The sequence below is a fragment of the Odontesthes bonariensis genome, chromosome 2, assembly GCF_027942865.1.
Source record: "Odontesthes bonariensis isolate fOdoBon6 chromosome 2, fOdoBon6.hap1, whole genome shotgun sequence".
NCBI lineage: Eukaryota > Metazoa > Chordata > Actinopteri > Atheriniformes > Atherinopsidae > Odontesthes > Odontesthes bonariensis.
In genome coordinates, this window is record NC_134507.1 from 40,025,115 (window position 1) to 40,048,134 (window position 23,020).

The 23,020-nt window shown below is 42.8% G+C and overlaps 1 long non-coding RNA gene, 4 other non-coding genes and 1 pseudogene across 5 annotated transcripts; all 6 read left to right on the plus strand.

Moving 5' to 3' along the window:
• Window positions 1-8,953: 8,953 nt before the first annotated feature.
• LOC142400707 (uncharacterized) lies at window positions 8,954-9,492 on the plus strand. Its single transcript, XR_012772961.1, has 3 exons — window positions 8,954-9,029; window positions 9,174-9,245; window positions 9,375-9,492. It is a non-coding gene; the product is annotated as an uncharacterized LOC142400707 (long non-coding RNA).
• A 5,342-nt stretch (window positions 9,493-14,834) lies between these two features.
• On the plus strand, window positions 14,835-14,953 carry LOC142400810 (5S ribosomal RNA). The gene has a single exon (XR_012772968.1). It is a non-coding gene; the product is annotated as a 5S ribosomal RNA (ribosomal RNA).
• A 592-nt stretch (window positions 14,954-15,545) lies between these two features.
• LOC142372012 (U5 spliceosomal RNA) lies at window positions 15,546-15,658 on the plus strand. Its single transcript, XR_012768169.1, has one exon. It is a non-coding gene; the product is annotated as a U5 spliceosomal RNA (small nuclear RNA).
• A 301-nt stretch (window positions 15,659-15,959) lies between these two features.
• Window positions 15,960-16,147, plus strand: LOC142370211 (U2 spliceosomal RNA). Its single transcript, XR_012767822.1, has one exon. It is a non-coding gene; the product is annotated as a U2 spliceosomal RNA (small nuclear RNA).
• A 5,315-nt stretch (window positions 16,148-21,462) lies between these two features.
• On the plus strand, window positions 21,463-21,640 carry LOC142370386 (U2 spliceosomal RNA; annotated as a pseudogene).
• A 947-nt stretch (window positions 21,641-22,587) lies between these two features.
• Window positions 22,588-22,700, plus strand: LOC142372014 (U5 spliceosomal RNA). The gene has a single exon (XR_012768170.1). It is a non-coding gene; the product is annotated as a U5 spliceosomal RNA (small nuclear RNA).
• The last annotated feature ends 320 nt before the right edge of the window (window positions 22,701-23,020 follow it).

A 23,020-nucleotide genomic window follows, 5' to 3' on the forward strand; every position in this document is an offset into this window, starting at 1 on the left:
GTCAATCACTGACACTGCCCACAGGAACAGGACAGTATATTCAGCAATGAGGTAATACTTTCTGCTGACATGGCAGACTCGCTTTAACTGGAAACACTTGCGATATTTATATTACATTTACATTATATTACAACAACAGATATTTATATATAAATATAAATGTATGTTTATCCGTCAAGTGACGACTGTGCACATTTTTGTGAAATTTTTAAAGTTAAGCAGTTAGTTGAAATTTTGTTAATAGTACAAAAAAAATTTGTGTCTTACAATGAAATCAAGTGACAGGTTTAGGATTATTACAACTTCCATCTTTCAAAGTGTTTTTAACCTGAAATCCTGTCAATTTTAGCCCTGTTATATGTGTAACCTGGACGTCTTGTAGCTGTTGTACTGTTATTTAAGAGTCGTAACCTTTAATTTTATCACAATAACATGGTGTGTTAGACTTAAATGTTATAAAATGTAATCTCAGCAAGAGACATTATTAAAACTTTAATCAGAGTTCCCCAAAATGACTAATAGAGTGCATGATTCTATCATAAGTTCAATGGATACAGTCAAATTTGCATGAGCTATATACTGACCGAGGGATCGGACCTGTCCTGCATAATGTTAATCTCCCCCTTTTGTGTAAATGGCAGAGCAGAGCCTTCCGTTATCAGGCCCCTCTCTGTGGAACCAGCTGCCAGTTTGGCTTCAGGAAGCAGACACCCTCTCTACTTTTAAGATCAGGCTTAAAACTTTCCTTTCTGATAAAGCTTATAGTTAGGGATTGCTCAGGTGAGCCTGAAACATCCCATAGTTCTGCTGCTAAAGGCCCAGCCTGCTGGGGGAGTTCCCATGATGCACCTCTCCTCTCCATGTACATGTGACATTATTGTTGTCATTAACTTGTGTTTCTCTCTCTCTCAGCAGGTGTCCCTGGCCTGGGGTCCGTTTCACAAAGCAGGTTCAACCAACTCTGAGTCTATTCCTGACCTCTGAGTTGATCGACTCTGAGATAGAAAACCCTGAGTTTTCGGTTCCAGAAACGCTGATTTGAGTGAGGTTAGTCAACTCTGAGTAGGTTCACCTTGAGTTTTGCGTGTGCACCACAACTTTAAAAAGCCAGCATCAATGGAGCCCTGATTCGACAAGTCACCATGGCAACGGGGAAGAGGAGGGGCTACGTTTTTCACCAACCTGGAATTGGAAATCTTAATGCGCTCATACGGCGAGTTTCAATACGTTTTTAGAAATAAGTGCAACACCGCTGAAATCCTGAAACATCCCATAGTTAAGCTGCTATAGGCCTAGACTGCTGGGGGGACTCATCTGTCACACCTTTCCTCACTTGACTCTCTTTATGTATATGTGAGATTATTGTGGTCATTAACTCGTGTTTCCCTGTTCCAACAGATATCCTTTGAATGGTGTTACAGTGCCCCCCCCCCCCCCCCCCCCCCCCCGTCTTCTCAAACCCCAGCTGGTCGAGGCGGATGGCCACCCTTCCTGAGTCTGGTTCTGCCAGAGGTTTCTTCCTGTTAAAAGGGAGTCGTTTCTCTCCACAGGCACGCTCAGGACAGGAGATTGGACCGAAAAACAAAAAGTTTTCAGTGTAATCTGTTGGTTTTCTTAGCTAGGAAATTGTTTTTGAATTGGCTCTATATGAACAAATTGGATTATTTTATGAATTATGATTATTATTAATTAATTGAATTCCAATCGGCTTGAATTGGACTTACTATCTAAGTGCCTTGAGATGACATTTGTTGTATTTGGCGCTATATAAATAAAAATTAATTGAATTGAATTGAACCGCTGCAGCAGCAAAAGTGTAAGTTTAGATGTAATCCTTTGCAATCACAATATTATTACTGGGGAAACTGCTTGAATGGTAGCCCATTCATTTATTTCATTTAGGTGCAATCCCATAGGGGAGAAGCGCACTTGGCAGCAGTTTAAGATGAAATATAAAAACATTGTTCAAACAGGTGAGACGTCGGCATGGAGGTTCCTCATTATGATCATGTTTTACACTGTAAAATAAATATTAAGTGGCTATTTGACTGTGCAGTTATTTTATTCCCAACATAATGCTGTTTTCACACACATAAACTATGTCTTCTCATCTATATCATCCATCCATCCATTATCTATACCGCTGAATCCGTCAGTCGGGTTGCGGGGGGGCTGGAGCCTATCCCAGCAGTCAATGGGCAAGAGGCGGGGTACACCCTGGACAGGCCGCCAGTCCATCGCAGGGCCACATAGAGACAAACGAGACAAACAACCATGCACACTCACACTCACTCCTAAGGACAATTTAGAGTCATCATCTATATCATGTTCTGTTAAATAATTAAGCCTATTTAAACTAACACAGACTCCTACTGAGCCAACAGAAAGAAGGCAGATGCCCGTAAAACGGGTGGTGGCCCACCCCCAAGAGACAAATGTGTCTTTATAAAATATAATAGGCCTATATAGGCTATGTATTTTTTAAGCCTATTCATACAAATATTTATTTGTCTTCTATGTCTTTTTTTCTTTTGTCCCAACAAAATTCTGATGGTGCCGCTCAAAAAGATAACTGTCTGTAAATGCAAAAATCTATGCGCGGTCTGATAACCATCTCCGACGAATATTTATTTCTCTGCGCAATAATGCTGCACCTTCATCCACGGGATCGTTGTCAAAAGGACATCTTCGTGAAAAAAGTCGCCTCCTCCTGTGCCTAATGGACTTCTAGAAGTAGAAGAACTCGCTCTGCCTACTGAATGAATGAGGAAATCAAATGGCGTGTGTGGCTGAAGGAGGGCGGAGACAGAGAGAAACTCGAGGTTTCTTGAATAAAACCTGGTCCCGACCAGGTTAGGTTCAGAGAGTCTGTTACTACGGTAACTGACCGAGAGGTTAAGTTACCTCTCTTTGTTAAACAGGCTAGAGTTACCCCTCTTTCTCGGGGTTGAGTTGCCTCCCTTTGTGAAACGGAAAACTCAGGGTTTCCCTCATTTCAGGGTTAATCTACTCAGAGTTTTCACTAAACCTGCTTCGTGAAACGGACCTCTGGTGTTACGCTGCTTGTTGTCCCCTCTTTTCTGTCCTCTCAGCCCCAGCTGGTCCAGGCAGATGGCCGCCCTTCCTGGTTCTGGTTCTGATGGAGGTTTCTTCCTGTTAAAACTGAGTTTTTTCTTCCCACAGTTCTGTGCATGCTCGGGATTGAACAGAAGTTACGGTGCATTTTGTAGGATTCCTTAGCTAAGCTACTTCTTTTAATTGTGTCTGTTAATAAAACTGAAGTGAAATGACAAATAAATGAACAGGTACATCTGTACTGTTATATGTTACGTTAAAACAGAGTACTGAAATATATCTTTATTGAATAGATTAATAAATCTGAAGTCTGATTCTGTCCAGGGTTTCTTCAAGGTGTCCTCCCTCTGTCACCATCTCACATCTGAAATTCCTGTCAGTAGTATTTCAGAACTGAGCCTTGGTTGGGAGAGTTTTTATCTTCACTTCATCTTCACAGACTTTATTACCACAGCAATACAACTGAGCCAAATGCTGGATTTAAATTATTTTTATTATATTTTCAAAGAAACTTCATTAATAAAAATAGAACATCGAACATAAAACAATATTAACTATGTGTAAACTATATACATATATATGAAATTTATTTTTCAAATATATTTTATATTTAGAAAGTCCTGGGAAATATAAAAACACTTCGGTGCTGGACATGAGGAGCTCCAGCACTCCCCTTGTGCTGCTCTCTGTAGCGTGCTCTCAGGAAAGACAGAGAACGGAGATGTTTACATAAAGATCCAACCTTTATGGACATCAAGAAACATCCCCTTTTTACGACCCTTTCAACGGATTAGCTCAAAGGAGATAACGGAGACAGATGTGAATCCAACCAAATGGGGTCCTTTGTTTTGAGTCTTCGCTCCCCCAAACCAGCTACGAATAATAAATTATGCAGGACACCTCCTGATAAGGGAAGCAGATGTAAGCTCACCTCCTGCCTGGTACCAGCCAAGGAATGTTCAACTCTCTACTTTTTAGACGAATAAGAATCAACCATAATCCTCACTTTCCCTGGAATAAAACTGTGAAAATCGGAACTGCATAAATCTACAGATCATTTTGAAACATTCGCCATTCTTTTACATGAAGTATTTACCAAGTTATGGAATACTGGATTTAATAGAATTTCTTCCGTGGAGCCACAGCGCCACCCAAAGGACACGGATGACGGACACTTTTCACTATGTCAGCCTAATGACCATGGACAATTTCAACTATGGATGTTTAATGTTCTCATTATGTGCAATGCATAACCCAATGGTGTTAATTCCACAGGTATTACTCAAAGAGCTGCAGATTATTCTAGTTAACAGTAACCAAAAGTCGTCATACCATTTTTATCGTGATAATATCAAGTATTGTATGCTGATAACTGTTCCATGCTCATATTTGTGTTTATGCCTGCTTGTATGCAACATTATTGTCTGTTAGGGACATTATATTGTCTAAAATCAAGGCCATATGAGTTAAATACGGTATAAGGAAGAAGCAGGAATTAACCCCTTTTGTCTTATGAGTTCAGCTTGGTCAAACCCCCCTTTTTCCTTTGGGTCAAAAGCCAGCTGAACGCTGATTGGACGAAAGCTGACATGTGACTTCGAGCTTAAAAGCAGAGGCGCCAGGAGGCTCGATCTCTTACAATTTTGCTCTCTTACGCTCTTACAACTTTTGCTCTCACTTTTCAACTCACAACTCTGGGACCTCCCAGTGGTCTTCCAAGCCTTGACCACTCCCTTTGTTCTCTTGTAATCTTGTCCTCTCTGTTTTACTCCGTAACTATTAATTCCCAATTTTTTTAGACTTTCCCCCTTTTAAAATCTGGTCCGATACACGCGAGTGTTTGTTAACTCATACAGCCCAGCCCAAGAAGAAGAAGAAGTCGATTCGACGTCATCCCGCTGGTTACCACGGAAACACAGCCTTCGACATCGACGCTCATCAGAAGAAAAGAACCACGTGATCTCTTACGCTACTCTACGACAAAGTAAGGGGCTGAGTTTGAGATCTTTTGAAGCCGTGGATATGATGAATACCTCCTCTGAAAGCAACGAATGAGCAGGCATCCGCCGGCAGAAGATAGTGGCACAATATCCGTGTTACGAACCAGATTTAGCCATATTTTGATAGTTAACCCTGTTAGTTAAACTGCTTCCTTCCTTCCCTCCGTATGCCGTTCTGAATACTGTAAATAATTCATATTCTGTCTCTTTATCAATTGTTTATACACCTATATACCTGTGCAATGTTGAATAAATGTTTGTAAGTAATCCATTTAAGCGCGTCATGGACAGTTTATTAAGCCGGTTGTCACTTCAAATAGAATTTACGTCAGAATGAGACTACCCATCTTATTATCTTAACAGTTTTCCTCTCTGGACTGTAACTTAAACAAGTTAAACAATTACAGGAGGTGGTGCCCTAAATTCGAGGTTTAAGGTATTGAGACTGTGTTAACATCTTATAAATCCTTATATTTAATACATATATAAACGCCCAATAACGCTACATCTCCATCACGCCCATCACCTCCACTCCAGCTGCCTCATCAGTCACAATCAGCACCTGCCAAAACAAACAGCACTTATGTCCCATAATACCTTGCAGCTAGATATTAAACCCCTTTCTTACTCCTTGTTTATTTCTTTAATCTCTTTCTCAATTGTGTCAGATCATTTGCCATTTTATGTCTGTATAATATACACTAGATTGCCAAAAGTATTCACTCACTCATCCAAATAATTAAATTCAGGTGTTCCCATCACTTCCATGGCCACAGGTGTAGAAATTCAAGCCCCTCGGCATGCAGACTGCTTCTACAAACATCTGTGAAAGAATGGCTCGCTCTCAGGAGCTCAGTGGATTCCAGCGTGGTACCATGATAGGATGCCACCTGTGCAACAAGTCCAGTGGTGACATTTCCTTGCTACTAAATATCCCACAGTCAGCTGTCAGTGGTGTTAGAACAAAGTGGAAGCGACTGGGAACGCCAGCAGCTCAGCCACCAAGTGGTCGGCCACGTAAAATGACAGAGCGGGTTTGGAGGTATGTAGCAATTGACTCTGCAGAAGGTTGGCGACCTTTCTGCAGAGTCAATTGCTGCAGACCTGCAAACTTCATGTGGCCTTTTACATGTTTAAACCAGAGAAAACAACTCCTTGTATGTGCCAACCGACTTGGCAAATAAAGCTCATTCTGATTCTGATTAGAATGTGTTTTTAGATTAGATGAATTAGAATGCTTTTTACTTCTACATTGCTGTAGGGTGTTGTGTGCAGGAAGTCCCCCCCTGCATCCATGTTGGACTTTAAGTGGGTAATCCTGCACTGGCTGCCGAGGTCCAGCTCCTGGACTGCAGCTTCCCGCCACAGCGTGAGGGAGGCAGAAGCTTTATCCTGTACAGAACACAGTATGAGATGTCAGAACTATAAAGGCACCAGAGATTACTCTGTAATGTGCAGCCTACAAGTGACCACAGTAAACATATAAACAACCAGCGCCACAGAAAGAGACAGTTAGCACACTCCCATAGACTACTAAGGTAATCACAGAATATGAAAGTTATCTTATTTTATCTTCCCTTATCTAGAAACCACAGAGGTTGTCCCTCCTCTCCAATCCTCCCGTTCTCTGGTCTTACCTGCTGCAGCTTCACCTCACGCAGCGGGACCTCCTCTCTCCCACTGCGGACCTTTTTCACAGCTGAGAGCTAAATAAGAACAAGTTCAATCACTTAGTGATCTAATTAGACCTAAACATGTCATTGCAACAGCTTTTCTGTAATAAAACATTTCAAATACTTGTAGGCATTACTTTGTCTACCTAAAATGTTTGTATCTCTGAATTACAATTAAGCACGGTAATTTATCTGAGTGTATTAGTGTGTTCTTCTGATGAAGACAAATCAACATACCTGAACAACTTTGCCCTCCAGTGTGAGGAGGCCCTTTGTCCCCTGCACATTCTTTATAGTTGTGTGTAGGGACGGGGGAAAGAGGAGGGCTTTCCTGCAAAGGGGTCCATCCTGCAAACCTTGCAGCACCAACCCTGCTCCATGCTGTCAGAGGTGGAGAAGATCATTAGGCTTTCCCTGGCCCTGTCCATATCTGTCAAAGCATCCGAGCGCTCTTTCTCAGCCTGAAAACCTGGCTGCGCAGCACCATGACGCAGGAGAGACTAACACATTTGGCCATTATGAACACTCACAGTGACCTTATGGATAAATTGGCTTAAACAATTTATCAAGAACACATCTTCAATTTGGAACTTTATACCAAATTTAATTTTCTCTAAATTAGGAGGCCTAAATTTCTTTTTACTTTGTAATTATAATGTTGAAAAAATCCCCTCAAAACTATCCTACTTTCATAAACAGATGCTTCTTTCTTGGTCATTGATCTGCAAACATAATTTTCCCCCACATAGATACTGCATATGGAACAATATTGGTATGAAGTTCCAAATTTAAAATGGGTTCTTGATAAATTGTTCCCAATTGCCAATTTATTTAGAAAATATTAATACCACCTCAAACCAACTGGGTTATGTGTAGCACACGGAGCAAGACACCTGAGCTCAGCCACTCTGCTGGGAAATAATATGGGCATGGAGCGCAAAAAGAGCGAGATGAGGAGGTAACTGGGCTATATAGTCCATCCCACCAGCAGTAAATGGCTATTTACCCTTATTGCGTGTGCAATTAGGGCCGTCATGACTCATAGGGTGCGAAAGCATCTATGCTACTACACCAGCCTTCACCATTTCCCCAAGGAAAGACAGCGCCAGTGCATTATAAACCTCATTTATCCTCCTCTCTGCATCAAACACATTCATGCTGCCTTAACTGAAAACCGTCATTTCCACGTTGCAAATTTGAAAGTCAGGCCAAAATGCCATCGCTGTCAATTTGGGGAAAACGGAAAACTCATGCTACAACATTTCAAATGTGAGACTTTCAATGTAATTAGGCTTTGGAACTGTTCAAAGGTTTAAAGATAATCACAGGACTATGGTGGGAAACCGCCCAAACTCGCCTTAACCATGGCCTGAACAGGCTTGTTGCGACCCGACGTGAGTGCTTACCCGATGTGAGTACTCCGGATATCCGGGCGCGTATTTGGCGCGTATTTACGACAGTTTTACCTCAGCTACTTAATTTGAGTAGCACAGACCTAGTTGAGTAGGAGGAGAGAATCTGTGGTCAGACTCCTGACAGGTTTTTAGAGACGGGGCAAGTTTTGCCCCTCTGGGGGAAGGAGGAAAGATGGAAGGTTCGCCGCGCATCGAAAAACTTTGTACTGAAAGGTAAGCCCAATTTCATCACATTCCCGACTTGACATTTTTTTCAATCTTACTCGAGATATAAATAATAAACTTAATTTATGTCAGCAATTATAGGCCTACCTATCTGCTTGCTCGGAAGCGGAGGCGCATTTATTACTGTCATGAATCATGTTATTACATTTTGTTGTTTTACTCTGTTTTGTCAGAATGTCAATGTTTGTCAGAACTGTCGCTTGATGCTGACTAGCACTTATAAAGGCAGCGTTCACGACAGCGAGCCAAGGAGATGATGTGCGATCAAGACTTTTTTGTTGTTTTACTCTGTTGTTTTGTCAGAATGTCAGTGTGGAATTCTCTTGATGCTGACTAGCACTTGGCAGGGAGCCAAGGAGATGATTCGCGATCAGGACTTAACCTCACGTAGCCTTATCAAAAAAACTAAATTCGTTAGGTCTATAATTTTTCTTGTTTTAATAGATCGTCGCATATTTTATGTCGGACCAAAGCGGCAGTACATGCAGCTGGTGGTGACCAGTGACGCGGAAAAAACTGCCGTCCTTAATGAGTGCCACAATCTCCCTGGGTCTGGCAACCACAGAGGTGTAAGGGGTACTAGAAACAAAACTATTGCTGGCTATTTCTGGGACGGCCAGGCAAAGGACGTCGAGAACTGGGTAAGTAAGAAGCCTACTTTTATTCAGAATTTTATTCATATCATCTTGTATGCCTAGTTCCTCATTGTGTCTGATTTTGTCGTCACACGCAGTAAAAATGTGAGTGGAAAGAAGTCTCCTATGTGTTGTTATTATTTGTCTAAGGTGAGATGCTGCCACAAGTGTCAGCTCAATGACCCCATCCAAACGGATGCCCCAGCCCTGCATCCCATAAAGGTAGCGAGTTTTTATTCAATTCAAGCAGGCGGTTTGCATTCTTTCAAGAAAAAACATACACAATGTGTGTTACTTTTATGTATCTATCTGCAAAATGTAGGTGACATAAATATGAGGCATTTTTGTCAGGTTACAGATCCCTGGACCGTCATCGGGCTGGACCTTGTTGGTCCACTGAAGGAAACGGAAAGAGGACATAAGTACATTATGTCCATGACCGACCTGTACAGTAAGTGGGTTGCTGCCGCCCCTCTTCCTTCGAAGACAGCGGTGGAGGTATGCCGAGCACTTGTAAAAATCATGTACACGTTCGCTATGGTCCAAAGAATAATAACTGACCAAGTGAAGGAGTTTGTAACGAGGTGAGAAGCTTTTTACATTGGTAACAGTGTTGGTGTCTGCATCAGTAGAACTGCCTTCAATCCAGTTCAGTTGTTGTCATTCTGGCCCATTTACAAACTTGTGGCTCATCATACTTCTCCATGAATGAAATCATTCGTCATTCATGGAACCATAATCGTTTTTACATAATTTGTCCACAGTTAAATAAGAGAATTTTTGACATGCTCCACATTAAGCATTCGGTGTCCAGTGCCTATCACCCCCAGACGAATGGCCAGGTAATAAAAAATATAATGGTTTTTTTTTTGTACATACCGTGCATGGAATTTATGCTTTAAAAAAATAATTTATTGCATTTTAATTTGTACTTTTTATTAATGTGAAGGATGAGCGGACTAACCAAAACATCAAGCGTGCCTTAAGGAAATATGTGAACGATGCTCATGACTGGGATCTGCACCTCGATGCTGTCATCTATGGCATCAACACATCTTCACAGGTGGCTATTCGTTCTAGCTTTTTTCTGTTTCCTGTTGTCTATTTATAATCCTAATGTAAATGTGCTATGTGTCTAGGCATCCACAAGGCATACATCTTTCTATCTGATGTTCCACCACCATCCAGTGTTGCCCGAGGTGCATAACGCCTGTCCCCTGACAGACTTTGAATTGGGCAATCCAGAGGAGGACACTGACAGTGTGGTCAATAAAATGAAAGCGGTGAATGAGAAGGTCAGTTCTTAAAGACAATAGGTGATGATCAGAATAGGTGTGTTTTAGCCAGGCCTACAATGACTATTGTATTATGTCTACTACTGTGTACTACTCAGAGGCTGTCAGTCTATCATGACCACCATGGTTACAATTCCTGTTCCCTGAAGCAAGACCATGGATACGCCTGGTTGGGTGACAAATGGGCCAAAGACGCAGGTCCTTTTCAGGATGCCCTGGCAAGTGACTTCTGAAAAGATTATTTATTATTATTTAATTATTAAATTAAATACCTCCCTCTTCCTTTAACCTGTTCGTAACCAGCCCTGGCAGGGGGCTCCCCTTGTTGGCCGTCGGTCTCTGCCTGAGGTTTCTTACTGACTTCATGGGTTTTTTTTTTCCTCAGACTATACTGAGTTTTTATCCCAAGAAAAATATCAAATCAAGTGAAAAGGGAGTTTTTCCTCGCCCCTGTTGCCACCAGGGGCTGCATCTGAACACCCTGTTCCTTATGACTATATACCACTTGTTTTTGGTCTAGGCCTTCTGACTCTTGTGGATTTTATTTTATACCTTGTCTGAATCTAATTGCCAGTGTTTTTCCGGTTTGCGTATAATATACTTCTGGCACAATTGACAGAGTAAGGTTGAACCCAGTGACTGTCTCAATGTATACCTCTACATTGTGAACACAGTCCACTGCTATGCAGTAAGATCATGTACTAACTTCTGTGTTGGTTTTCTTTGTTTGCTGTGCTTCAAGTTCGCAATGTGTACTATACATGTTAATATCAGAGTAGCACTGTGCTTTTATTACTCGCCTGCCCTCTCTGCAACTCTGCATATTTAGAATGTTTTATACAAGAAGAAGAAAATAAAGGAAAGTATATGTTTTGCAACAACTGTGTCCTCAAGTTCTTTCAAACCTGCAGGGGAAATTGTTTGTGTACAGCAGCCCTAGTGATGCCTCACCCTTAATGAGACTGGCATAGTCAAAGTTTTGACCTGTGTAATGTAGCGTTATTGGTTATCAAATATAAGGATTTATCTTAAACCTCGAATTAAGGGCACCACCTACCGGTATCTTAACTTTAGTTACAGTCAGGTAGGAAAACTGTTGCAATCTTACGATCCTGGTATGTTAAATTAATAATCAGTTAATAATCAATTAATAATCAGTCTCATATCTCGCTACTTTCGTGAAGTTCTCGTTTGGTTGGACAGACATTACGTAAAGAAAGCATACGACACAATCTGTGATTATAACATATATATAGATATATGAACTATTAATTAAAATGATATGACCAAAACATGAACCTTTAAAACAAACAGGAGATGCATTGAATATGGGTGATTATATAAAACACTCAGTGAATGGAAAATAAAATATGGGGAATGGGCTCTCTGGGCCTTCCTGGTTGTGGTGGCTGACTTTAACGGACTTCTCAGTTGCTTCTTTTCACCGGGAAACGGGAACGATGGTGCCGAGGGCTGTGGTTAGATGATCGAATCTTCTGAGTGTCAGTGGGTCCGTTGCTTCTCTGATGAAGTGAACTTAAGTTCACAGAAGATTAATAACAGGTTGCTTGGAGTTGGTTTTCTTGGTAGGAAAACTTCATCCTGTTCTTATCTTTGTTCGGGTCTTTCTTTCTCGTCTCCGGGGTCTCACTGGGTTCTGGAGGGCTTCCTCCGGTCGTCCTCTGCATCGCTCATCCTCTGTCCTTCCGCTCTCTCCTGAGATTATGGGAAAACTCCCACACTCTGGTGAGCTCTTCTCTTCTGCTCAAACCATCTCCAAATCTCTCTGAGCAACTGTTCTCTGCTCAAATCTCCTTCTGAAACTCTGGGTTGGAACTCTTCTGGAACAAAAACTAGAAGAGAACGAGAGCGAGAGACTGTGTTTTTCGCGGGCTCCGGGTTTTGACTCTCGGAGGCGGGGCGTGACGTAAGCTTACACTACTCTTTCAGCCAATGATATGCCTGAACTGTGTAAGATGATCTGTTTTGCGTGGGGATTTCTGGATGAGACAAAGAAACTCTTATTTCTCCATTACTCCGTCTCATAGAACATTTGTCTCGGTGATTCTGAAAACACCACATCTTGTTAAGATATGCAGATTAAAGATATAACATAGACTTGCAATATAAAGACATCAAAATAACACACAATGTAATTGATGATTATGACTTTCAAAATTCAGATGAATATCTATGAAATCGTGACATATGAATAGTGAACCACACAATGTTAATTTTCTGTGTTAACAATGGGGATACCAAACAAATACCAAATAGATACTGAAGGGACATCGTTAAAAGTTAATAGTTGCATATATCTTGTCCATTTTACTGAGTCCTCTGGGATTTAAATGTTCAACTAATCAACACTGCACACCACTAGGGGGCAATGTGGTTCCATCAGGCAGGTTGGGCATTTTCAACCAAGATCAGTTCTTTGTCAATATTTAAGCCAGAATCGTACAAATTGTCTCTAAATGCGTCTTGTGATCAAGCTGGAAACCTGAAAGAAATTGTATACGGTCATCAAACACATTTAATATAGTTTTAAGATTTGACTAAAAGTGAGTCTTAGTGAAGTCTTCTCAGTTCGTATGTAGCCATCTGGTCTCTTTTTCTGGTGGGAGAGGGTGTTAAAATGTCAATTCGATTCATGGTGAAGATAAGATGGTAAGTCTCCCACATTTCCAACAGAGAGGTCCTTTGTTCATTCGAGTTTATCCCAATTTATGGAGAGCGTCTGTTGCGAGTTCGACTCCCCAAAAACTCTCAAAAGGGTAGAAGGTTAACGTAAATTAGGCAGTTTCTGTCTCTTTTTCCTTTGTGGAAAGAAAATGAAGATCTGGTTTATATCCACATACGTAAACATCCCCCACAGGAATGTTGGTTTTGTCAAAGTTTGAAAAACTCTTAATCCACACGGCACTGTGACTGCTACAGTAACATTCCCTGGTTACACATGCACCAGGTTTTCATAAGTTAGACACTTGTTGATACTTAACGGTTAGTGGAATTTCAAATTGCGTTAATTTTTTTTTTTTGTAGCATACAGAAGTAAAGACAGATTGCCCCCAAAAATGTCAGGTGGCACAACAACAGAAAATTGTCTTTGGTGTGGCTCCGGTCTTTCTCACAGACATTAGACGGTGCCCAGGTACCTAAAAACTTCCACGTGCTCCACTGTCTGCCCTTGGATGGAGTGGCTGGAAAAAAGAGTGAGTGTGTGTGTGTGTGTGTGTGTGTGTGCGTGTGTGTGTGTGTGTGTGAGTGTGTGTGTGTATGTATATATATATTTTTTTTATTATTATTATTTTTTTTTTGTCATTCAGCAATGTATGCAAAAGTAATCATATAAAACCAGTTTGTATATATTTTGCTAAATTAATCGTATAAAACCAGTTAGTCTACTGTTTATGTCCCTTTAATTTTGAAATGAAAATGTTTTTTGTTTTTTTTACTACTATATTTCAATATTGACTATGCGCATTCAGCTCTTGGTTAGTCTTGTGCTTGACTCCTAGATTAGTGTAATCCTAAAGTTTTAAAACAATGGTGTTTATAAGACTTTCAGTCCAGTCTGCTTGACAGCGCGTGTGTAGTGGTAATGAAGAATAATTCACGGCAGAGAACAGGTAGGCTAATGGTAGACAATAGCACCAAACGGCGTCGTACTAATCTTATATTGTTATTGTTTCGTGTCAACCGTGAGATTACAGTGCGACTCACATCGGGTAGCAGTGGTACTGCAAAGCATTCGTGATGTTCGAAAAGCACATCTGGGCATGTAAATACTCGCCCGGATATCCGGAGTACTCACATCCGGTAAGCACTCACGTTGGGTTGCTACAAGGCTAACGTTATGCCTGTTTGGTTCGTTAGCTAGCTAACTAATGCTAATGTTAGCTAGTGAATGCTAACAGTCAGAGCAGTAATTAAAACATATTAACAAACATACTTGCTTGATAACTTACCTTATTTATTCTTCTTCAAAAGAATTAAAAAAACTGAAAAAGTGGACTCAGCAGGCTGCCCTCAGTGCCCCAGCCTGTGTGCTGGACTGCTGCATTGCTGTCAGCAACTTGCTGACATAGACCTAATACACGTTGCTGAGCGGGAGAGACTGAATGTCGCACGCATGCACACTTCTTCTTCTTTGAATGTGCAGTGGGAGTGACAATGTGTTGCCACTTATTGTTGAGTGAGCTTCACTCTAAATAAAGTCATCTTCACTCTAAACACTAGGTTTTTTGCCTTTTTCACCATGCAACTAACTTTTACTTCATAAAAAGTAGTCATAAGTGCATATGGTAATTAACCTAGTAAAGTTAACTAATGTATGTATGTCAGGGCAGTTATTGGACTTTACAGTGAAGATGTATTGTATATAGATAATCCATGAGCCTAGTCAAGCGGTGAATTTGTAAAGCAATGAGATTGCTGATTTAACTCTCTGGTAAAATAGGGGAAACGTATGGTTCCAGCACCTATGTAACACATATTTGTCACAGGGACTGTGGCTTACGGCCACACCGCCCTGAACACGCCCGATCCCGTCCGAACTCGGAAGCCAAGCAGGGTCGGGCCTGGTTAGTACTTGGATGGGAGACCTCTTGGGAATACCAGGTGCTGTAAGCATTTTTCTCTTCTCTCTGCATGTCTTTTGTTGAAACATCTGTTGATCACCCTGTAATCCATGTTGCTGATCCTGGATATGCTAAGATGTCCCAGGTCATTGTTGCCTTTGATCCTCATACATTTAACTTTGTCCTGACAAAGGAGCAGTTCCAAAAAGTCAAACAGGGACTGCCTTTGCATTTGACGCAGTCAAACCTGGAGAAGCCAAAAGGCTTACAGCACCTGGTATTCCCAGACGGTCTCCCAACCAAGTACTAACCAGGCCCGACTCTGCTTAGCTTCTGAGATAAAACTCTGGCTTTTAGTCTGCGAAAACAGAGTGAAAGTGAACTCCACTTTGAGATGGCTCTGGGATTGGGCCGACTGGGAGAATTGCTTGAAAAAAACCTCTACACCAAATGAGCGGTCAGAACAAAGCCTCAAGACCCCTAGTCTTTTGCACAGAGTAAAAGACAATGCAGCCATTGAATAGGGCCCGATTGTTCCTACCTGGTCGGCCGAGGAGCGAGCGTCTCAACCAAGCAAAGCTCACCGTGGGGAAGGTGGCTATGCCAACTAGCCTGATGCACTGCTCCCGCAGTGTCAAATATTCGTACTCTGGTTTCTCTTCATAACGTACAAGTCTTTCGCCTTTTACTAAAGACTTCCGTGGAGAGCAACATTAATGAGTTGTTTCTATTTTTGGAAGGCTTTACCTTTGCGGGTGAAGCCCATTCTGTCTGTGCAAAGGAAATCTTCTTGCTGTGCCAAGTGACTTCTCGGAGTAGAGTCACCTTATTTGTTGAGACCGTGCCCATGTTCAAAGCTGGAGCGCTAAATTGTTGTTTGAATGGTGCTCAGTGGAGCGGGCGGGAGTGCAAAGTTGTACCATCTGAAACAGCTGAAGAGTGCTCACTGCAGCGGGTGGGCGGAGGTGCAAAGTGACGCTTTGTAGGCAAAAAAAGAGCACCGCCACAAGTGCGCATTGTGCCAGGAAGGGCGCTCGGACGTGAAACAGTGGAGGGTTATCGCTTCTCGGCCTTTTGGCTAAGATCAAGTGTAGTATCTGTTCTTATCAGTTTAATATCTGATACGTCCTCTATATGAGGACTACATATTAAATGGATTTTTAGGCACAGGGGTTGAAAAAGGGGCTTGCTCCGTTCACTCCACGCATCGCTTCTCGGCCTTTTGGCTAAGACTGCGATCGCCTCCTTTGGGTGGACTATTTTATGCCTTTTCGGCATTAAATTTTCTCGCTTTGGAGGTTCTTTTTTGAGTTCGATCAAAGTATTCCAAGTCTTTTGTAGTTGGAGTTCTTTGTATTTAAATTTTCCTGTATTACCCTCTTTTTTTTCCCCAGGTTTTTGCTTTTTGAACGAGTTTCAGCTGAAACAGGGTCGGTGTCGGTGTTCCGTTTTTTTAGAGGAAGGTAAGTATCCCTTTTTAGTACTTTTTATCCACTTTTTACTCTTTTATTGGGCTTTTAGTGTGATATTTATTATTCTTCTTTTAAGCATTTTATTTAAAAACTGTTTGTGGTGCCTCCATCATGTCGGCTAACTATGCTGGCATGAGGAGGCACCACAGCGCTAGATTTTTATTTAAAGAAAAAGAAGGAAAGCTCATAGAGAGTTCCAGATTGGACTTCTCCCAGAAGCTAATCCAAAAGACTTTAAACTTTAAGCCAGATGATGTGAACTGTATCTTGTCATTGCCTTTTAACAAGGGCTTTGACATAAGTTTTGGCACTGCAGCTTTGCTTCAGGAATTTTGGATGAGATTTGAAAATGTGCAAGCCCAGTTTTCTGTGTTTACTGTTGAGAAACTTACTGACAATACTCTGATGACAGTAATTGTCAGAATGTTCAATGAAATGGTGAACGCAGAAGATATCTGTATATGGTTGGGAAGATTCTGCACTGTTAAAGGCCAGGTAATGAAGGTGAGGGATGTCGATGGCATCTGGAACTGCGCCTGGAGGGTCCCCATCCAACAATGGCAAGACCCCCAGGGCTTCCAGGGCCTGGAACATCTCCCATCAATGATTGTCTTGGGAGAAAACAGAGGCTACATCCACTACCAGGGACAGCCCAAACTCTGCCGCAAGTGTGGGGAGCACGGGCACCTGGTGGAGGCCTGCACGAAGGTGTTTTGTGGCAAATGTAGAGGAATCGGTCACACCTTCGAAGAGTGTACGAATGGCAGAAAGTGCAATCTCTGTGGAGAATCAAACCACCTCTTCAGAGATTGCCCAAAATCCTTTGCCAACAAATTGAAATCCAAAAAAACGCGGGAAGGAAATGGAGGACAGACCGAGGCAGTTAACGAGCTACTTGAAACAGCTGGGCTGGAAAATTCAAACTTCCCGCCAAAATCCCTGAATGGTGGACAGCAGTCAGGTGAGGCCGAGGAGGGGGAGGGGCCTGCTACACCCCCACCAATGGAGAGTTGTGGAGAGGAGGAGGTGGTGCAGGCAGAAGGCGGAGCTAGTTCAGAATGTGAAGAAGTCCAATCACAGGATGATAGCGAGGATGCCTCCCTCCCAGATGCCCAACAAACAAAGAGGCTTGCATCAGAATTGTCCTCTGATTCTCCTATAGTCTCAGAGAAGAGGGGAAGAGCTGGGACTACCTCAGACAGTTCATCTATGGAGGAGCCCAGAGTCTTCCCCTCCAATTCACCAAATGAGGTCTCTTTTTTAAATGTAGTTCTGCAATCAACCCCTAGAGACTCAAAGTTTAACAAAACCTTGCAACAGAGGCCGACCCCCAGAGTCCGACCGGGGAATAGAGCTCAACACCCTCGCCACAGACAGTGGGAGGAGATGTGGCCACAGACATCATTGTGGAGTGGATCCAACCAAAACAAAAATGATGGAGTGGCCATTTTAATCAAAAACCCTCAGGTTCTGGTGAAGGGCAGCACTGTGGTGAGAGACGGACGGGCACTTTTAGCACATTTGACTTTTATGGGACAAGATTTTAACCTCTTAAATATTTATGGCTTGAAAGAAAAAAAGGACCGGGATGACCTTTTAGAAGACCTGCAGTCCCACATGCTAGGTAGGGCACCACTAGTTTTAGGGGGTGATTTTAACTGTATTTTAAGCAGGAGTGACAGAAAAAGAGCAGGGGAATTTTTTAAAATTGAAAAAACATCGGTTTTATTACAGGGCATATGCAAGGATTTTAAACTTCAGGACTCTTTTAAAACCATGCATCCCAGAGAGGAGGGCTTCACCTGGTTCAGTGGTGATGGCACCAGAGCCTCTCGTATAGACTACCTTTTTACACGGGACTGCCCACCAACCGATGCTAGATTGACCCCCGTTTTCTTTTCTGATCACCTGATGCTTTCCTGCACCCTATCACTATCTTCGGGTGTGACTTCCGGAAGTGGTCTGTGGAAACTAAACTGCTCCCTTTTAGAAGAAAATGAAATATTTGTCAGTACCGGGAGCAGTACCACGAGTGGCAGACCCTTCAAGACTTTTACGATACACGTGCACACTGGTGGGAAATGGTGAAGGAAAAGACCCAGACTTTCTTTAGACAGGCAGGTAGGAGAAAAAATAATAGGGAAAACAGACACATGATGGGACTGCAGAAGCGACTACAGCGCTATTTTAAATTAAACCAACAAGGGATGGATTTTAATGATGAAATTAAACAAGTGAAAACAGAGATGTTGGTTTTAGCAGATATTAAAAGTAAGGGTGTCATTTTAAGAAGCGGGGAACGAGAAATAGAGGAAGGAGAGAAGTGCACAAGGTATTTTTTTAAGAAAATTGTGAATAAAGGGGGGGCCATTTTAAAGCTAACAAAAGAGAACGGGTGCACAGTTGATACAATGGAAGAAATTAAACAAGCTGTTGAACAATTTTATCGTGAACTGTATTAACAAAAACCTGTTGAAATGGACACCATGACAGAAGTTTTAAATTTCATAGAAAAAACAGTGAAAGACAGTGTGCTTTTAACCCAAGATTTTACAATTTCAGAGTTAAATAAATGTTTTACAAATTTTAAGAAAGGGAAGTCCCCAGGACAAGATGGACTTCCCGTAGAATTTTATTTGACCTTTTGGGATATTTTAGCACCTGACTTGTTTACTGTTTTTATGGAATTTGAGCAACTTGACCGACTTCCTGACAGTTTTAGAGCAGGGATAGTGACTCTTCTTCACAAAAAAAAAAGACAAGACTGACTTGAAGAATTGGAGACCGATTACACTTTTAAACTTTGACTGTAAACTTTTCAGTAAACTTTTAGCCTCACGTATGTCCTTGTTTTTAGAAGACCTGATTCACCCGGATCAAGCCTGTGCCATCCCGGGGAGGAAGATAACCGACAGCCTCGTACTGATCCGAGACACCATCTGTTATGCGAGAGACAGAAACATTTGGCTAGCAGTCCTAATTTTAGACTTTGAGAAAGCCTTTGATCGGGTCTCGCACCAGTACCTTTTCCAGGTACTGCCAAAAATGGGGTTCCCAGAAAGGTTTATAGCTTGGGTGGGTCTGCTGTACCGGGGCATTACCAGCAAATTCCTTGTTAACGGGCATCTGACAAAAGCAGTAAACATCCACTGCGGTGTCCGTCAGGGTTGTCCGTTATCTGCCCTCCTCTACATCATCTGTGTGGAACCACTGGCACAGAGCTTGAGAAGGGACCACCGAATCAATGGGGTGAAAGTCCCGGGGAGCGGGGGACTATCGACAAAGTGTGTTTTATATATGGACGACGTGAACATTTTTTGTACAGACCTAATATCTATCAATAGGACTCTGGACTTGACTGACTGGTTTGGACGGGCCTCTGGGGCAAATCTAAACAGAAACAAGACCCAAGCCCAATTTTATGGGCCATGGACAGCGACTGAGACAACAGGACTCCCCGTGACTATAACCCAGACCAAAGAGAAAATACTGGGGATTAATTTTGACAAGGAAGGGGGAGGGACATCAAACTGGCCAGACGTGGTAGGGAAAGTAAAGCAAAGACTAGGATACTGGGGACTTAGAGGACTGACCATTGAAGGAAAGGTTTTAATCATCAAAGCCGTGATTTTACCTCTGCTTTTACTAATCAGTTCTGTTTTTATCCCACCTAGAAAAGTGCTTTTAGTCCTGGACCGAGCCATTTTTTACTTTCTCTGGGGCTCCAAGTGGGAAAGACTGAGGAGAGATGTAATGAAGAAACAAAAAGAGAAGGGAGGAAAAGGAGTGCCTGATTTTTATTTGTTTTTAGGAAGCAGATACACTACACTGCACATCCTACAGGCCACGAACCCATCCGGAAACCCCAAAACTTAAGCAATGACACGATTCTGGATGGGTTCTTACCTCAGAAGACTGAAGATTTTACCCACCGACCTAAAAGTGCCCGTGTCTTTTAGCCTGCCACCATCCTTTGCTTTTATCCAGACGTTCTTAAAGCATTTTAACTTGGAGGCAGAGGAGTTGCATGTTTTAACAAACCACCGCTCTTTGATTTCTGTTGTGCAGGAGCGGGAACCAGTGAGTCCAGTGCGTGGGCTCGCGTTCGGCGAGCCCTCAACAGTTTGGTGCAACGTCAACCATTCCGCTCTCCCAAACAGACTCCGGGACCTGTCGTGGATGGTGGCCCATGAGATCCTGCCAGTCAGGTCCGTTATGCACTCCCGGGGCATGTCAGCGATCTCAACCTGCCCGCAACCTGGTTGTGGCGCGCCCGAGTCGGTGAGGCACCTGCTCTGGGAGTGCAGCACTGCTGCAGACCAGTGGGCAACAGCCGGCTCCTTGCAATTCCCGTACTTGCCAGCAAGGGAGGTCCTCACAGCACAACTCGTGCTCTATGGGGTGAGCCAAACAAAAATGAAAAAGAATGACTTTGCTAAGCAGTGGCTCACCCTAGCCGCCATCAAAGACGCCATTTGGACCTCCAGGAACTTGCTGGTGAGGAAGCGCATGCAGATCCCCCCCGTGGCTGTGATCCGGATGGCCGCAGCGGCGGCTCAAGCGGCCGGAGCTGCAGGCGGCGGGCCTTGGACACATCCACAAAGAAGAATCTCCTCTGTGCCCATTCGGATGAAGGAGCCGGAGCTACACACAAAAAGGTCAAAGCAGCGACAGCCTGGCTCTCCGGGTGAGGCAGGTGGGAAGGAGCAACAGGGTGGGGATCTCCTCTGAGCACCACGACAGGATCCCGAGAGACCTATTGTTTCGGGGAGCGAAATGAGTTTCCCTGGGTAGGGACTCACTGCGCTCCTGCACAAAAAAATGGACTTGGAAGAGAGCATTTTAACTAATGCACTCCTTTTTAAAGACACTCAATACAAACTGCTACTCACATGAGAACTACTTCACATGTAGCTTTTACCTTAGACAACATTGACTTTATCTGTAATATCCCATGAAAAACTTGTTTTATTATTGTTGTTTTAAATGTGGTTATACAGATTACACTTATTTATTGATGTTTTTATTCATAGGTAAAACATATGTCGTAAATATGAAGTTTTTATGAAAATGTAATGTATTAGTGTCAATAAATTTTTTCAAAAGAAAAAAAATCTGTTCTTATCAGTTTAATATCTGATACGTCCTCTATATGAGGACTACATATTAAATGGATTTTTAGGCACAGGGGTTGAAAAAGGGGCTTGCTCCGTTCACTCCACGCATCGACCCGGTACTGCAGTGCCGCCGGGAACGGTGCACTCTTCCCAACTCTTGCGAAATAACAAAACCAGCGGTACAGGGTGGTAGTTTCAGGGAGCCATTGTATTCTGACTTCTAAAATAGAACTATAATCTTTAGAAAAGACGCAGCTTATGAGCATGTCGTGGGATTGAGCTTCCCTGGTTTCTCTGTATGACGATGAACACAAAACTACACACAGGGAACAGAGGAGCTTGACAGACAAACACTAAGTTATCTGAGAGTCCCATTTTCAGCTGCAGAGAACAATCACATCAGGGAAGTCGATGTGCAGGCTCAACATCAGCCTCTCAAGCCGACTCTCTGGTAAAATGGGGGAAACGTATGGGAATACCAGGTGCTGTAAGCATTTTTCTCTCTTCTCTCTGCATGTCTTTTGTTGAAACATCTGATGATCACCCTGTGATCCATCTTGCTGATCCTGGATGTGCTAAGATGTCCCAGGTCATGGTTGCCTTTGATCCTCATTCATTTAACTTTGTCCTGACAAAGGAGCAGTTCCAAAAAGTCAAACAGGGACTGCCTTTGCATTTGACGCAGTCAAACTGCATGCGCCTGGAAAAGCCAAAAGGCTTACAGCACCTGGTATTCCCAGACGGTCTCCCATCCAATTACTAACCAGGCCCGACTCTGCTTAGCTTCTGAGATAAAACTCTGGCTTTTAGTCTGCGAAAAGAAAGTTAAAGTGAACTCCACTTTGAGATGGCTCTGGGATTGGGCCGACTGGGAGAATTGCTTGAAAAAAACCTCTACACAAAATGAGCGGTCAGAACAAAGCCTCAAGACCCCTAGTCTTTTGCACAGAGTAAAAGACAAAGCAGCCATTGAATAGGGCCCGATTGTTCCTACCTGGTCAGCCGAGGAGCAAGCGTCTCAACCAAGCAAAGCTCACCATGGGGAAGGTGGCTATGCCAACTGGCCTGATGCACCGCTCCCGCAGTGTCAAATACTCGTACTCTGGTTTCTCTTCATAACGTACAAGTCTTTCGCCTTTTACTAAAGACTTCCGTGGAGAGCAACATTAATGAGTTGTTTCTATTTTTGGAAGGCTTTACCTTTGCGGGTGAAGCCCATTCTGTCTGTGCAAAGGAAATCTTCTTGCTGTGCCAAGTGACTTCTCGGAGTAGAGTCACCTTATTTGTTGAGACCGTGCCCATGTTCAAAGCTGGAGCACTAAATTGTTGTTTGAACGGTGCTCAGTGTAGCTCCGGAACCTTCATCCGAATGGGCACAGAGGAGATTCTTCTTTGTGGATGTGTCCTAGGCCCGCCGCCTGCAGCTCCGGCCGCTTGAGCCGCCGCTGCGGCCATCCGGATCACAGCCACGAGGGGGATCTGCATGCGCTTCCTCACCAGCAAGTTCCTGGAGGTCCACATGGCGTTTTT